The sequence below is a fragment of the Salminus brasiliensis genome, chromosome 7, assembly GCF_030463535.1.
Source record: "Salminus brasiliensis chromosome 7, fSalBra1.hap2, whole genome shotgun sequence".
NCBI lineage: Eukaryota > Metazoa > Chordata > Actinopteri > Characiformes > Bryconidae > Salminus > Salminus brasiliensis.
In genome coordinates this window covers 11,421,843-11,436,764 of record NC_132884.1, presented here as the reverse complement: position 1 = coordinate 11,436,764, position 14,922 = coordinate 11,421,843, and the positions used below count along the sequence as shown (strand labels likewise).

Sequence of the window (14,922 nt, the reverse complement as noted above, 5' to 3'; positions counted from 1 at the left end):
GAGACTCCAGTATGCAAAGATTGGACTTAATGGAATTAATGCAGTCCAGGATGCCAGCTTGCCTGTTGAAGTCCGTGAATCTCTGAAGCTGAAGTCTGTTGCAGATTGAAAAGAGGACCCACAATCATCTCTTGTGGTGAATGTGACTGGCCACTTTCTTCTGCTGATATAATTATAATATAATGTGACTAATATAATCATTGTACAGGTGGGAAAATAATGAAAGTACTCATTGTTAATGGTGGTAATGATAATAGGAAATAGTTTGAGTCCATGTAAACTTAGGCAAATAGCAGTGGCAGGAGGGTGGCCTGCTGGTTTGCTGCACATAGTAGGGGAACCCGGCAAACAGTCTGGTGGTTGGGCAGCTGGTCTGATGAAGGTGGCAGGGGAGACCAGTTGTCCATTTTCCATCAGTTCTGTTTGGATAAATGGTGTGCGGAGAACGTTGAATAGTATCAGAGTGTGGCCAACTTTTAGTTTAGCTTTTGGTAATTAATGTTACCCTTTATATAAAGGTTGCAGATCCCTGGATTCATTGACACAGGGAATTGTGGTAAACTAAGATGCTGCAGCTGTCCTACAGCTGTTTGCACACAATCCCTCAGGTTTGTGGATGGTGGAGCAGATGGATGCCAGTGTTTCAGGGTGCTCCCGTTGCTGTTACCTTCTGGCTCTCTCCTTTTAATTAGGCTGTTATAGTCAGACCTGTTGGAGTTGTCAGCCACACTCTGATACTGTTTAACATTCTTGGTCTTGGTTCCTTCTGAAGTATCTTCCTCCTCTGAACTCTGGGTTTGTCCTTGCAACTGTTGCCTTTGGCTTGCTAGATTGCCAGATTGCCAAAAGATGAGAACATGTGTTTTCCCTTGCATTTCAATAGTTATCGCACATGGTACTTTCCAAGCTTTATACATGATCTGTAGATGCACATACTTGTAGTATTTCATCGTACAGTTGTTGTAAGCTACCTTTGACAAGTGTATAAAGGATTTATTTTTGAGAAATGTGAGCCCAGCATGGGGACATGCTGGTTATTTAGTTTGTGAGAGTATGACAACTAAAAAGAGTAGAGGCCCCCTAAAAATACCATGTATGTATTTCTTTCTTTGTTTTTCATGTTATGCATTTCAGAACTAAATTTCCCAGATTATTTTTTTCATTTCATGCCATTTATTTGGTGGTTTTCCATTCTGGTGACCTTACAGTGTGATTTCAATGTTACTAGCCAATCAGCAATGTGGATGGGTGGGCTTAAGAGAGCAGAGGGAGAGACTGGAATGAAGAGCTGTGTTTTCGCCTCTCTAGGGATATTTCTGTTTCTTTGCTCCATGGTAACGGTTGGAGACTTGTTATAGCAAATAAATTGGCCAAATCAGTTATGTTTCAGTTTTTTTTGTCACTGAACAGTTTATATTATTATATAGTGTGGAAGTGCAGTCACATAGGTTTTATTTTCTTGTGAGTTGAGTATCGTTAGCAAACCAAAAACAAACTGTAAGTGTTGGAACAGGGGAGCACATGTCATATAAACTCTGTGCAGTCTTCCCAGAACTGGACTTCATAAAAAACAAGTGAAACCAGCTCAGTTAAGTAGCTAGACAGGTGAAAGTGGCACAAAATTCAGGAAGGGAGCCAAAAATCTGTTGTAGAAACTTCCATCTAATAGAGCTATGCTACAGAAACAAGATAAAGCTTTGGAACCTTTGTTTGCCATGGTTCATAGTCCTAAAGATGGTGTACAAAAAGGCGAGTGAATAAAGGTGACCGCTTGTACAGAGTGAAAATTTTAATAGAGCAATTAGTCTTCCCTTCTTGCTTAATAGAAAAAGTTTGTAAAATGATGTTATTCAGACCCTCTGAGCAGGATTGGTAGAAGATTCTACTGGCCACACCAATATAGGAACATGAATGTCAGCTAACTGATCCTACCAGAAAGTCAGATGTAATACCATTGATTAATATGGCAATAATTGACATACCTTTCTCAAGAGTAGCTATGAACATAGTTGGCCCTTTAACCAGAAGCAGACAGGGTAATCACTACATTTTAGTTGTATGTGATTATGCTACTAGGTATCTTGAAGCTTTACCCCTCAAAAAGGTTAAAGCCAGGCAAATAGTCAATGCACTGATTCAGCTCATTTTAAGAGTAGGAATTTTAAGAGAAATTCTTACAGACCAGGGCACTGGAACTTCACAGTGAAATGTGTATAGATGGGTATTTGTGTGCTTGCTTTTTACGTGGGGTCATCTTTAGCTTGTAAGGTAGGCTGGTTTTTAAATATACTTCTAACTAGATTCTGCTAACACTCTTGTCTTAAGGTTAACATAGAAGCTTGGTGCTCACTAGTTGATTGAGGTGCTGACTCGGGTGTAGTTTCAGGCCAGCTAGAAGTGTGAATTGCAGAGGAGGAGCCAAGTGCCTCCAATCTTGATAAATTAGGTGTGGAGCCACTCAGAAATCAGAGTGCTTGCTTTTTACTTGGGGTCATCTTTAGCTTGTAAGGTAGGCTGGTTTTTAAATATACTTCTAACTAGATTCTGCTAACACTCTTGTCTTAAGGTTAACATAGAAGCTTGGTGCTCACTAGTTGATTGAGGTGCTGATTCAGATGTAGTTTCAGGCCAGCTAGAAGTGTGAATTGCAGAGGAGGAGCCAAGTGCCTCCAATCTTGATAAATTAGGTGTGGAGCCGCTACAGACGTGCACGGGTTTGTTAGACGTTATGACTCCTAACTAGAATATCAGTTGCAACTTTTTTTACCTAACTCTATTTGTATTGTACTTGAAGATGTGCTTTGCAATTCCTGTCCACACTTCTGACAGCAGCCGGAGGTGCAGACACCGATGCAGACGCCGCAATTCCGGTAACCTCATTTACCCACCTTGTTCTAATACCAATGTGATGGTGACTGGGGGACTCTGGAATTGCCAGTCTGCAGTGCAGAAGGCAGATTTCATTTCAGCTTTTGCTTCTGCTCGGTCTCTAAACTTCCTGGCACTGACTGAGCCGTGGATCACCCCGGACAACTCTGCAACTCCAGCTGCCTTGTCGTCTGCCTTTGCCTTTTCCCACTCTCCACGAAGGACTGGCAGGGGCGGCGGCACCGGTTTACTTCTCTCTCCTCTGTGGCGATTCACCCCGCTATCTTTTTCTAATCTTGACATTTCCTCTTTTGAATACCATGCTGTCTCTTCTCCCACTAGACTTCACATCATTGTTCTCTATCGTCCTGGTCCTTTGGGCAGTTTCGTTGATGAACTGGATGTTCTCTTGAGTGGACTCCCTGTTGACACCCCACTTATTCTACTCAGCGACTTCAACCTTCCATCAGAGAAACTCCAGTCATCATGCCTTCTCCCAATCCTATCCTCTTTTAATCTTGCGTTCAACCAGTCTGCACCAACACACAGAGCTGGGAACACTCTGGACCTGATCTTCAGCAGACCTGTCCCTGCTCTGGATGTGGCTGTGACTCCTTTGGACTTCTCTGATCACCACTTTCTCTCCTTCTCACTCCCCCTCTCTGCTCCTTCAACCACCACTTCTGCAAGCTCTTCCACTCTTCACCGCAATCTTCGCTCTGTTTCCCCTTCAGCTCTTGCCTTAGCTGTCCTGACCACTCTTCCTCATCTTGAATCTTTCTCCTCTCTCCCACCTGAAACTGCTACAGACACTCTCCTCTCATCTATCTCCAACTCTGTCGACCTTCTCTGCCTTTTTTTCCCCTAGGTCAGCAAATTCTTCTCCACCTTCCCCGTGGCTGTCAGATGTTCTCCGCAACATCCGTAGAGAGCTAAGACTGGCTGAAAGGAATGGGCGGAAGTCACAACACGACTTCGACCTCCACTCCTATCACTCTTCTCTCCAGGTTTAGAACGGAAGTTGCTGCCGCTAAAGCATCTTACTACAGGGGGAAATTGGAATCATCCGCATCTGACCCACGCAAACTTTTCACCATCTTCTCCTCAACCCTCCTACTCCCCCACCCTGTCTGCAGAAGATTTTGTCTCCTTCTTTGAAGAAAAGGTTGACAATCGCTCCAAACCTCCTTCCTTTCATCTTCTCTATCATAAACAGCTCTTTGTTGTCAGGTCAGGTACCATCGACACAGTGGACCACAAGATCCTCCTGTCTATCCTTGCCGGCCTTACCGGCTCTGGATGGCAATGGTTTGCATCATACCTGCAGGGACGCTCATACCAGGTAACGTGGCAGGGCGACATGTCCGCTCCTTGTAGTCTCTCCACTGGCGTTCCACAAGGCTCGGTTCTTGGTCCTCTTCTTTTCTCACGTTACACCAGCTCTCTTGGTAAAGTGATATCCTCCCATGGATTCTCTTACCACTGTTACGCCGATGACACTCAACTCATGCTCTCTCTCCCCCCGTCTGACACACAGGTTTCTGCCCGCATCTCAGCATGCCTCGCCGACGTCTCTTCTTGGATGGCGGCTCACCACCAAATCAATTAGAATCAAAATCAATTAGATCATGAAATATTGATGGCGGATCTTAAGAAGGGGATGCAGAGTTTCCATATTAACATGCTCAGGACAGCTCACAACCTGTGGGTAAGGTGGTGAAGAGGCGGAGCACCAAAAGCAGTTTTCCCAAAGCCTAAGTACAGCACCAGTTATACCTGATGTGTCATACCTCAGTGAGGAACAACAGGGGCAGATAGCAGAGACCCGGCACGTCTAATCCCTGACCTCAAGAATGAGGTGAAGGCAGCGCTGGAGATGGGTTGAGCCATCAGTGAGAGGTTGGGTAAGGCAAGTTTTCTTATCACCCTGAATTTATGTAAAGTATATTTACATGTCCTGTTGGATGGACTGTACCATTTTAAAGTTATGGCTTTTGGTTTTCACAGTTCTGTCGCAACTTTCCAGAGACTTATGGACAAAATATTAAGAGGCATAAAAGAATACACTGCATGTTATATTGCTGATGTAATTATTTAAAGTATGACATGGGAGGGCCATTTGAAACTAATGTTTTCCAGAAACTTGCAGCTGTCTGAGTCTGAGGTCTCCTACTTGGGGTATGTGCTGGGAAACCGAGTCATTAGGCCACAGGTGGACAAGGTTGAAGCCATCAGGGCAAGCCCAGTTCCAACAACCAGGAAAAGGGTGAGGTCATTTCTGGGGTTAGTTGGATGGTACAGACAGTTCATACCGGACTTTGCCAGTCACACAGCGGTATTAACAGACTTCACAAATAAGGACATGTCCCAGTAAGTAAGGTGGAAATGCAGGAAGTGAAACTGCATTTCAGGACATCAAGAATTGTATGTGTTCTTAACCTGTACTGAAAAGCCAAGATTTCAGTAAACCTTTCACAGTGCAAACTGATGCTTCTGGCCGAGGTCTAGGCGCTGGGTTTTGCGGTGAACAGCAAAAGACTATCTTGTATATCAATCGGAAGTTATTCCCAAGGGAAACTAGATATTCAAGAAGGAGGCGCTAGCTGTAAAGTGGGCTTTAGATTCTTTAAAGTAAAGGGGCTGAGTTTATTCATGAAACAAACCACAGCGCACTGCAGTGGATGGCATGTACACATGTGGACAAAATTGTTGGTACCCCTTGGTTAATGAAAGAAAAACCCACAATGGTCACAGAAATAACTTGAATCTGACAAAAAATAATAATAAATAAAAATTCTTTAAAAAGGAACAAATGAAAACCCGACATTGATTTTAAACCATGCTTCAACAGAATTATTTAAAAAAATAAATAAACTCATGATACCGGTCTGGACAGAAATGATGGTACCTCTGAAAATAATGTGACCAAAGGGACATGTTAAATCAAGGTGTGTCCACAAATTAGCATCACAGGTGTCTACAATCTTGTAATCAGTCACTGTGCTGTTTGGTGACATGGTGTGTATCACACTCAACATGGACCAGAGGAAGCGAAGGAAAGAGTTAGAAAGAAAATTATAGACAAGCAGGTTAAAGGCTATAAGACCATCTCCAAGCAGCATGATGTTCCTGTGACTACAGTTGCACATATTATTGAGAAATTTAAGATCCATGGGACTGTAGCCAACCTCCCTGGACATGGCCACAGGAGGAAAATTGATGACGTATCAAAGAGACAAATAATACGAATGGTAACAAAAGAGCCCAGAAAAACTTCTAAAGAGATTAAAGGTGAACTTTAAGCTCAAGGAACATCAGTGTCAGATCACACCATCCGTCATTGTTTGAACCAAAGTGGACACCATGGGAGATGAACAAGGAGGACACCATTGTTGAAAATCATAAAAAGACTGAAATTTGCCAAACTACATGTTGACAAGCCCCAAAGCTTCTGGGAGAATGTCCTATGGACAGATGAGACAAAAATTTAACTTTTTGCCAAAGCACATCAGCTCTATGTTCACAGATGGAAAAATGAAACATATCAAGAAAAGCACACTGTCCCTACTGTGAAACATGGAGGAGGCTCTGTTATGTTCTGGGGCTACTTTGCCGCATCTGGCACAGGGTACAATAAAATCTCAAGACTATCAAGGGATTCTAGAGAGAAATGTGCTGCCCAGTGTCAGAAAGCTTGGTCTCAGTCGCTCATGGGTCTTGCAATAGGATAATTATCCAAAACACACAGCTAAAAAAAAACAAGAATGGCTAAGAGGAAAACACTGGACTATTCTGAAGTGGCCTCCTATGAGCCCTGACCCAGATGCTCAATAAGATTTAGATCATTTGGAAGGAGCTGAAACATGCCGTCTGGAAAAGGCACCCTTCAAACCTGAGGAGTAGGTCAAAATACCGGCTGAAAGGTGCAGAAGTCTCATTGACAGTTACAGGAATTGTTTGATCGCTGTGATTGCCTCAAAAGGTTGTGCAACAAAATATTAAGTGGGGGGGAGGTGATGTCAAGGCGCCAGACTCATCACCAACTCATTTTCACACTCTTATTGATAAGATTTATGAGTCGGAATAATAATAATCTTAACATACATATTGGTAAGAAATATGTACACAGAAATCTAATTAATTTGTATAAGATTTAAATACTGTAAATAATATTATGAGTAGTAATATTATGAATAGTTTCTCTGAGTGGTCCCTTAAGATGGTATCTTCCAGGAAATGGGAGGTATTTAAGGAGCAGTTCATGTGAGAGAGCAACACGGCTCGAAGCAGCTCACAGGTACAGCCAATCAGGTGCCAATCAGACAGCACCTGGTACCAGAAGCTCAAAACCAGTGTCAGTAGCAAAATGAGCTGTTTGATGTTTGTAAACTTTAAAACCATTTTTAATGACAGGTATGTATAAAATGTCTCCTCTTCAAAAATCTAAAATAAATGTCTCTTTAGAAAGAAAACGTGCAGGAGCATTCTGTAACAGTTTTCCTGAGATCCTGTCTGCTGACATTGGCTTGGCTTTTGAAAGGTAGCAAGAGCTCCATGACCTGAATGGGTTTAAAAGTGATGCAGATCCTGCTGGACAAATATAATATTTAGTTTTTTATGACTAGCTACTAAAATATTTTGGAATTTGTTACCTGTAACATAATGTAATGAGCTAGTTAATATACTCAGACCATTTCAAATGCAATTATCATTGTTGTTTTGTAAACAGAACCTATATGACCACCTAAATGGATAGCTGACTGAATGGATTCTTTATTTTGCACTAGCCACTGGACTTGTGCTAATCAGCTGTACATTATAAATAATGGTTGTTTCCATACCAGTATAGCTACATATGCTTCCTGCTCCACCTTTGTCAAAAATTGGAGCTGAATCTGATCAGTAATGTTTTTATTTGTGTATATATATGATTTACTCATGTTTTTTTCAGTAGATGTGATATACCAATATCAGTGATTTTACTATTTATATGTCTCTAGATGATGCCTTGTTTCACATCTAACTGTAATATAAACTGTTATGTATGTCTGCCATTAGATTTCTTTAATGGCAGTAATCATTGTAAATTTTCATCTTACACAATACAAGAAGGAACCATTTTTAATACCTGGGATTTGTGTGTTAGAGAGCTGTGATGACTAGCAGGCATTACATGAAAGGTTAGTTCACATTGTTTTTGTCTTTGGTCTCATATTAAATTTCTTTTGATAAAAGGCACACAGGTCATTTCTGTTTGTATTAGGCTAAAGAGAAATTATGTCTCTACGTCTTGTTACCGAATTCAGTCCAAATTGAGAACTTGCCTGTAGTCGGGCTTGATGAAACTGAGCATGAGAATCACATTGACTGCCCAGTTCTGACCTTTTCTGAACAGCAATGTGTGTCTTGTGAGGATGACCTTATTGGCTTCAGTTGTTTATGATGACAACATGAGGCAGCTTCCTAATTTTCTACAGTTTTCATTTCAAGTATGTAATTACAAGAACAGCACAACTGGAATGGAGTGTGATCCACATCTACATGCTGTGAGTGTTTTGATTAGTTTCACATTTAACTTTTCTTTTTTGTAGCATGTTTATCTTAAATATAATTGAGGCAGGAATGTTTCTGAAAATCAACATTAGAGATAAATATATAAAAAAATATATAAAAATACATTTAAGCAAATGTTGTGTTGTACTGGCCAACACATCATCCTGGTCTATATTAAGTGAACCATTTTTGGTACTGCTGTAAGACTACTGAGAACAAAGATCAGTTCATAGTAATACGTAAACTTAAACCTGCATTGCGTCAGTTGCGCAAGTTGTGTTATGGATGCATCCATTCATTTATATTTTCGGTGTTTTTGGGACTGGTGTGTTTCACCATGTGGTTGCATACCTGGACTTGTGGAAAATGTCAACATGGCAGTCATATTAAAGAATGGGCGCTCTGCTGTACTTCATGCAATGATGAAGGTAGTTCTTGATTATAAATGGTCGAAAACAGTCCACAAGTATCTAAAATTCAGGTCTTTCCTTTGACTTTTTGTTCAGTATAGGAAATTACCATGATTACCTTACTATTAGTTGTTATGCCGATGGAAACAAGTAGTGAGTTCTGAAGGCAATTCATTTTTCGAATTCAACACACCAACTATGCTGACTAAAAGTGCATGCCCAATATTATTTATTCCTAAGAGTAAATTGCATTTTCTACTTGTTTTGTTGAAGTCAAAATGCAGGAATGTTCATACACTAAAAATAGCAAAGGACTACACTTACATCCCAAACCTGCAAAGAACTGTTTTGATGTTGAGGCAGAGGCAGAGTTCTGAAACTGGGTTACAGAGAAGAACAAACAATGAGACCAAATGACCCAAGAAGAATCCAAGTGGGGAGGTAAACTTTAAAATTTCAGTGATCGTTGCCCAGTTTTCTAGGTCCTAACGCATCTTCTGAAATTAACTCACCTGATAAGCTCTATTTTTTGTATTCGCAGTTCATTTTCAGCTGAGATTAAGTTGACATGGGAATAACTGGTATCAAATTGATAAAGACTCAAGAGACCTTCAATGAAGATTTATCTGACTTCTTGACACCTCTCTCAGCGATTTCTGTTCATCCTGATGCAGCATGTTGCCAGAGAAGGAGCTTTGCTTTTAGAGACCCTGAGATCCATACAAGTTGGATAAAATGTGACTTATAACAGTTTTTAAATGTTGTAAATATACTGATATTCTTACTCCTACTTTTTGTTAACCTTCTTTCTTCTCAGACTAAGTGCATTTTAATTTATTTATACATCCTACACAGCAACCCTTCAGAAATCTATATTGGTGTGATCTAGATAAACATGCATCATATTTTTGCATATTTTACACTCCTCGTTACCAATATAAATGCTCCAAAACATGTGTGCTACTGACATTAAATTCTCACCAGATATTGGTAACCCATGCAAAGAAATCAAACCATAGATGTCTATTAATTATGTGTAATAATGAGAAATGACACAGGATTATTGAAGTATTAAACACAAAGAAAGATAGGGATAGGTGGGAAAAGCCATGGAAAGGCATGACACCAGCTAAAATCTATCGGTACTTAGAAAGCAATCCTGTCACTTAGTACAAATTAATATCAGCTGGTTCAACTGATGGCCTATAAAAAGGTGTCTCATTACCAAGGTGCCATACAAAAAGTATCTCATGATGGGTAGAAACAATGCGCTCTCTCAAGACCTCTGCAACCTTATTGTTGCAAAACATAAGTGCATTGGTTACAGAATAATTTCTAAACTACTGAAGATTCCAATGAGCACTGTTGGGGCCATAATCCAAAACTAGAAAGAAAATTATTTCACCATAAACCAGCCACAACCAGGTGCTCCCTGGAGATTTCAGGCCAAGGAGTGAGAAGAATTATCAGACGAATTGTCCAAGAACCACCTACGGAGAGCTACAGAAAGACCTGGAATCAGCAGGCACAAATGTTTTGAAAAAGTAGTGCACTCAACCGCCATGGCCTGTATGCATGCACACCACTCAAGACTTCATTGCTGAAAAAAATGATGGTTTAAAAGCACAGACATGTACATGCATGTTTTGATATAGCTTTGTACAGTACTATCTATAGCTTCATGTGGCCTTTAGATTAACTCAAGAACAGTGCGTTGAGAGCTTAATGGAATGGGTTTCCATGGCCGAGCAGATGTATCCAAGCCTTACATCACCAAGAGCAATGCAAAGTGTCTGATGCAGTGCTGTAAAGCACCCACCACTGAACTCTAGAGCAGTGGAGACGTGTTCTCCGGAGTGACGAAATATGCTTCCCTTAGTTCCAGTGAAAGGAACTCTTAATGCTTCAGCATACCAAGAAATTTGTCAATTTTATGCTCCCAACTTTGTGGGAACAGTTTGGGGACGGTCCCTTCCTGTTCCAACATGACTGCGCACCAGAGCACAAAGCAAGGTCCACAAAGACAGGGATGAGAGAGTTTGCTGTAGAAAAATTTGACTGGCCTGTGCAGAGTCCTGACTTTAACCGATAGAACACCTTTGGGATGAATTAGAGCGGAGACTGCGAGCCAGGTCTTCAGTATCCAACATCAGTATCTGACCTCACAAATGCACTTCTGGAAGTATGGTCAACAATTCCCATAAACACTTTAACTGATTCATCTGCTCTAAAAGAAGACCGGACCTCAACACACTTCCACATTTCTCCTCCGCATACTTAATTACACTTTCTCACCAGAAAGGTCTCTAAATCCCCAATAAAGCACAAAACAGAGCCTATGTTCCACTTCCATGTGTTCCCAGTCCACATCAGTATTTAAAATATCAATGGATCAATTTATCTAGCTATAAAAGTCAACTCTAAATTCATGTAATGAACTTACTGGTGAAGTACTTGAAGCCTTTTGGGTTCTTGGTTGAAGAATCCTGATTGCTGGATGCATTAAAGATCTTGGAACACCCCTTTACCTGTAGAGGGAGTCTTAGCAAAAAAAATTTGTGCAAAACAACTATACACAGTACAGTAAGACGGACAGACCGATAGAGAGTTGAAAGGCATATACAGACAAAGTGGTAGAGGAATAAGTAGACAGACAGACACAGAAGCAGTTGCAAAGGGACTGTTTTGCCAAATACAGGCAGAGAGATGTAAAGCTGTGGAGGGACAGACAGAGTTGTAGAGGAGTAGAGCTGTACTACAGTAGGGCTGCACTATAATGAAAAAGAAAAAAAAAACCTGACATTGCAATTTCATTTATTTTTTGCCAAATATATTGTAAGGTTAGCCAGGGAGGTTAGCTACAGTCCCATGGATCTTAAATTTCTGAATAATATGTGCAACTGTAGTCACAGGGACAGCTGCTTTGAGATGGTCTTATAAACTTTATCTTTAACATGCTTGTCTATAATTTTCTTTCTAATCTCCTGAGACGACTCTTTCCTTTGCTTCCTCTGGTCCATGTTGAGTGTGGTACACACCATGTCACCAACAGCACAATGACTACCTGTGGCCCTATATATAGGCCCACTGACTGATTACAAGATTGTAGACACCTGTGATGCTAATTAGTGGACACACCTTGATTTAACATGTCCTTTTGGTCACATTATTTTCAGGGGTACCATCATTTTTGTCCAGTCCTGTTTCATGAGTTTATTTTTTAAAATAATTCTGTTGAAGCATGGTTTAAAATCAATGTCGGATTTTCATTTGTTCATTTTCATATAATTTTTTCTTTTGTCAGATTCAAGTTATTTCTGTGACCATTGTGGGGTTTTCTTTTATTAACTGACTAAAAATGTTTAGTCTGCCATACTGTTTTGGATTTTGAAGGATGGTTAATTTGATCCAGGTTTTTTTTCTAAATTCAGAAAGGGAAACCAGTCCAGGGGTGGGTTAACAGGTGTCATGGCAAAAAGGTAGTTGACTTTGGGGAGAATATTCCACCACACTTTTTACATCAACTAACCCCAACCTCCCCAAGACTTCAATACAAAAAATAAATAAATCTTAGCAAGTCAAATAATCTTACATCAAGGCAATCTTATTTTTTTCTTTAAGAATTTTTGTTATACACTTTCCCTACCTTGCTCAAGCAAATGAGCTAGTGATCGCGGACAGTCTCTCTTCATGATCTCACCTTTATTCTTTGCTGCGCTTTGAAGACTATGTTCCTCTCTCTGGACATTCAGGTTATACAAGCACAGTGTAAAAATGAACTTGAAGCGAGCTTTTATCAGCTCTTCCTCCCGGTGCCTTATCAAAATATATATATAAATAAGGAGATTGAAGCTATCAAAACATTCTATCTAGAGTTTTATGAATGGAGCTGCCTACTTGAGTAGCTGCAGGGTTTGTGTGTGCACAGTGTGGCGGAAACCATTGAACTGTGCTGTCGTAGCGCAGTCAGTGTTGCCTAAACGTTATTGGTGCTCTGTATATAATAAATGCATTGTCAAATATTGGTTTAAAATATCTGTCAAATATATAAATAAATAAATAAATAAATAAATATCGGCCTGATGCCGATGTTTTTTTTAAAAGCAAATATTGGCTGAGTTCAATGTGATTCTGATATTGTGCATCCTTACTATTTTCATTCGAATATCCTGAAGACATCCTATTTTTATTGTTTGCAACTAGAGCTGGGCAATATGACGATGATTTTATCATATCGTGAAAAATTTTTCTTTTCTAAGCATATCATAAGGATACTGGATACTGTTAAGGATACTGTTACACTGGTGAAGAGCATGCTCACCTGTTCATTATATTAGGTCTCTATTTAATATACAGAACATTTAAAATATGCTTTGCCTACTGCTTATTAAGGCTATTAGTATTTAAATTATTTTCGTAATGCAGTTTAAATAAAAAATACCATAGATAATGCAGCCTCTGCACTTTTGACAACAATTGTGTAATACTGAGCATGCGGTTCCCCTTATTTGCTTTGCTCAAGTGACCAAAGACATCGACTGGGGCTACAAGCATGCCTCAATGTGTGTACATTTGAGAGATTGCTGCTGTGATTCCATACTAGTTACATCCCTTTTGATGATGCACATAATAACCTAGTTCGGTTCTAGTAGCACTCTAATTTGTCATATTCTTTGCTAAAAGAGAATGAAGTAGTAAATATGTGAGTTATGTGAAGGGCAAGGATATGAGTTGTGGAAATATGTGCCCTGTGAAGGGCAAGGAACCACTGTTTAAAGATTAAGTTTCCAAATTATCCTGTGTGTGGAGGGTATATAATCCAGTATTCCACTCCTCCGTACCAAAGTGAAAATCAACTGTCCAGCATATTAAACTGCTTTGTTTAGATGACTTTCTTTGGAATTGTTGAATAACAATATGACCAAGAATGATAAATGTCTGACTGCCAAACACGGACACAAGCACACAAAAGCATGCACTCAACATACAAACAATGTATGATTTAAAAATGTATTTATGTGTATGAGAATGTCTGTTAAATACTCTAATATATTAAATACTCTAACTAAATATGTTTTAAAGCAAAACTTTTTTATTATTTATAATGAACTGCATTTATTATGCAGAACACTTCTCTGTAAATACAAATTGGGATCAGATTTTCTTTTAGTAACTCTTAAAATAACTACATGTAAATACTGAAATCAGTATGAATTGTATTGGACATCATGAATAGCTAAACAGTTAACATTTGATTTAGCATTTAGAAGAGAGTTTAGAAAAAGAATAGTTCATTTTTGTTTTGTGCCTTGGAGCCTAATTTGGGTTTTAAAATGGTAAAACATTTGGTGCTACAAATCGTCAGCTGATCACTGAACACAACCATTCCACTGCAGTCTGTGAATAGTACCAAGTTTGACCGTATTCCAGAGACACGGTAAAACTCAAGTCATGGCTGGCATTATGATTGTTGTACAGACACTGAGTGTTAAGTTTATGCACTTAAGTTAATTGACCATGTAGTATCCCAAAATGGTTTAAATATAGCCTCATTGTTCCTGGATCAACAGGAGAGCATTAGTCTTAAGCCCTGTCTAAAGTCAGTTTGTTCCTGAGAAATTATGTGAGATCTTCGATTGGTTTAGACTTGTAGATTTAAACCATGTTCAATATGTGTGTTTTTCTCTGTGTGAATTTTGAGGTTTTGGGGGCTTTGGTGACTGAAGGGCTAGAACAAAAACATGGAAATATCTGTTGTGCGATTTCAGTTTTAGTAGTAGTTTTTTTTAACAGAAAAGCCTTCCAGCACTCTACCCATCAGGAATTCCACCACCAAAGAAACTGGGGCAGCCAAGTGAGGCTCTGTTCCATATTCTCATGGTAAGTGTTTTCAAATGTTATTTATTTATTTATTTATTGTTTTATAGTTCGTTGAGTAAAAACTGACCTGCTTGCAAAGAAACATTGTCATTGAATATAATTTGCTCTGTCCATGCCTGTGGTTTATCGTGCCTTTGGGTTTTTGCAGCCCTCAGAAAATGCAGGTAGACACCCTCTGTGAAGCCCCCCTTCTTCTCATTGACCAGGAGAA

The 14,922-nt window shown here is 39.7% G+C and overlaps 1 long non-coding RNA gene across 1 annotated transcript; it reads left to right on the top strand.

Annotated features, from left to right (window-relative positions):
• The first annotated feature begins 5,110 nt into the window (after positions 1–5,110).
• Positions 5,111–14,914, top strand: LOC140560001 (uncharacterized). Its single transcript, XR_011979943.1, has 3 exons — positions 5,111–5,134; positions 14,625–14,711; positions 14,860–14,914. It is a non-coding gene; the product is annotated as an uncharacterized lncRNA (long non-coding RNA).
• Positions 14,915–14,922: the final 8 nt, after the last annotated feature.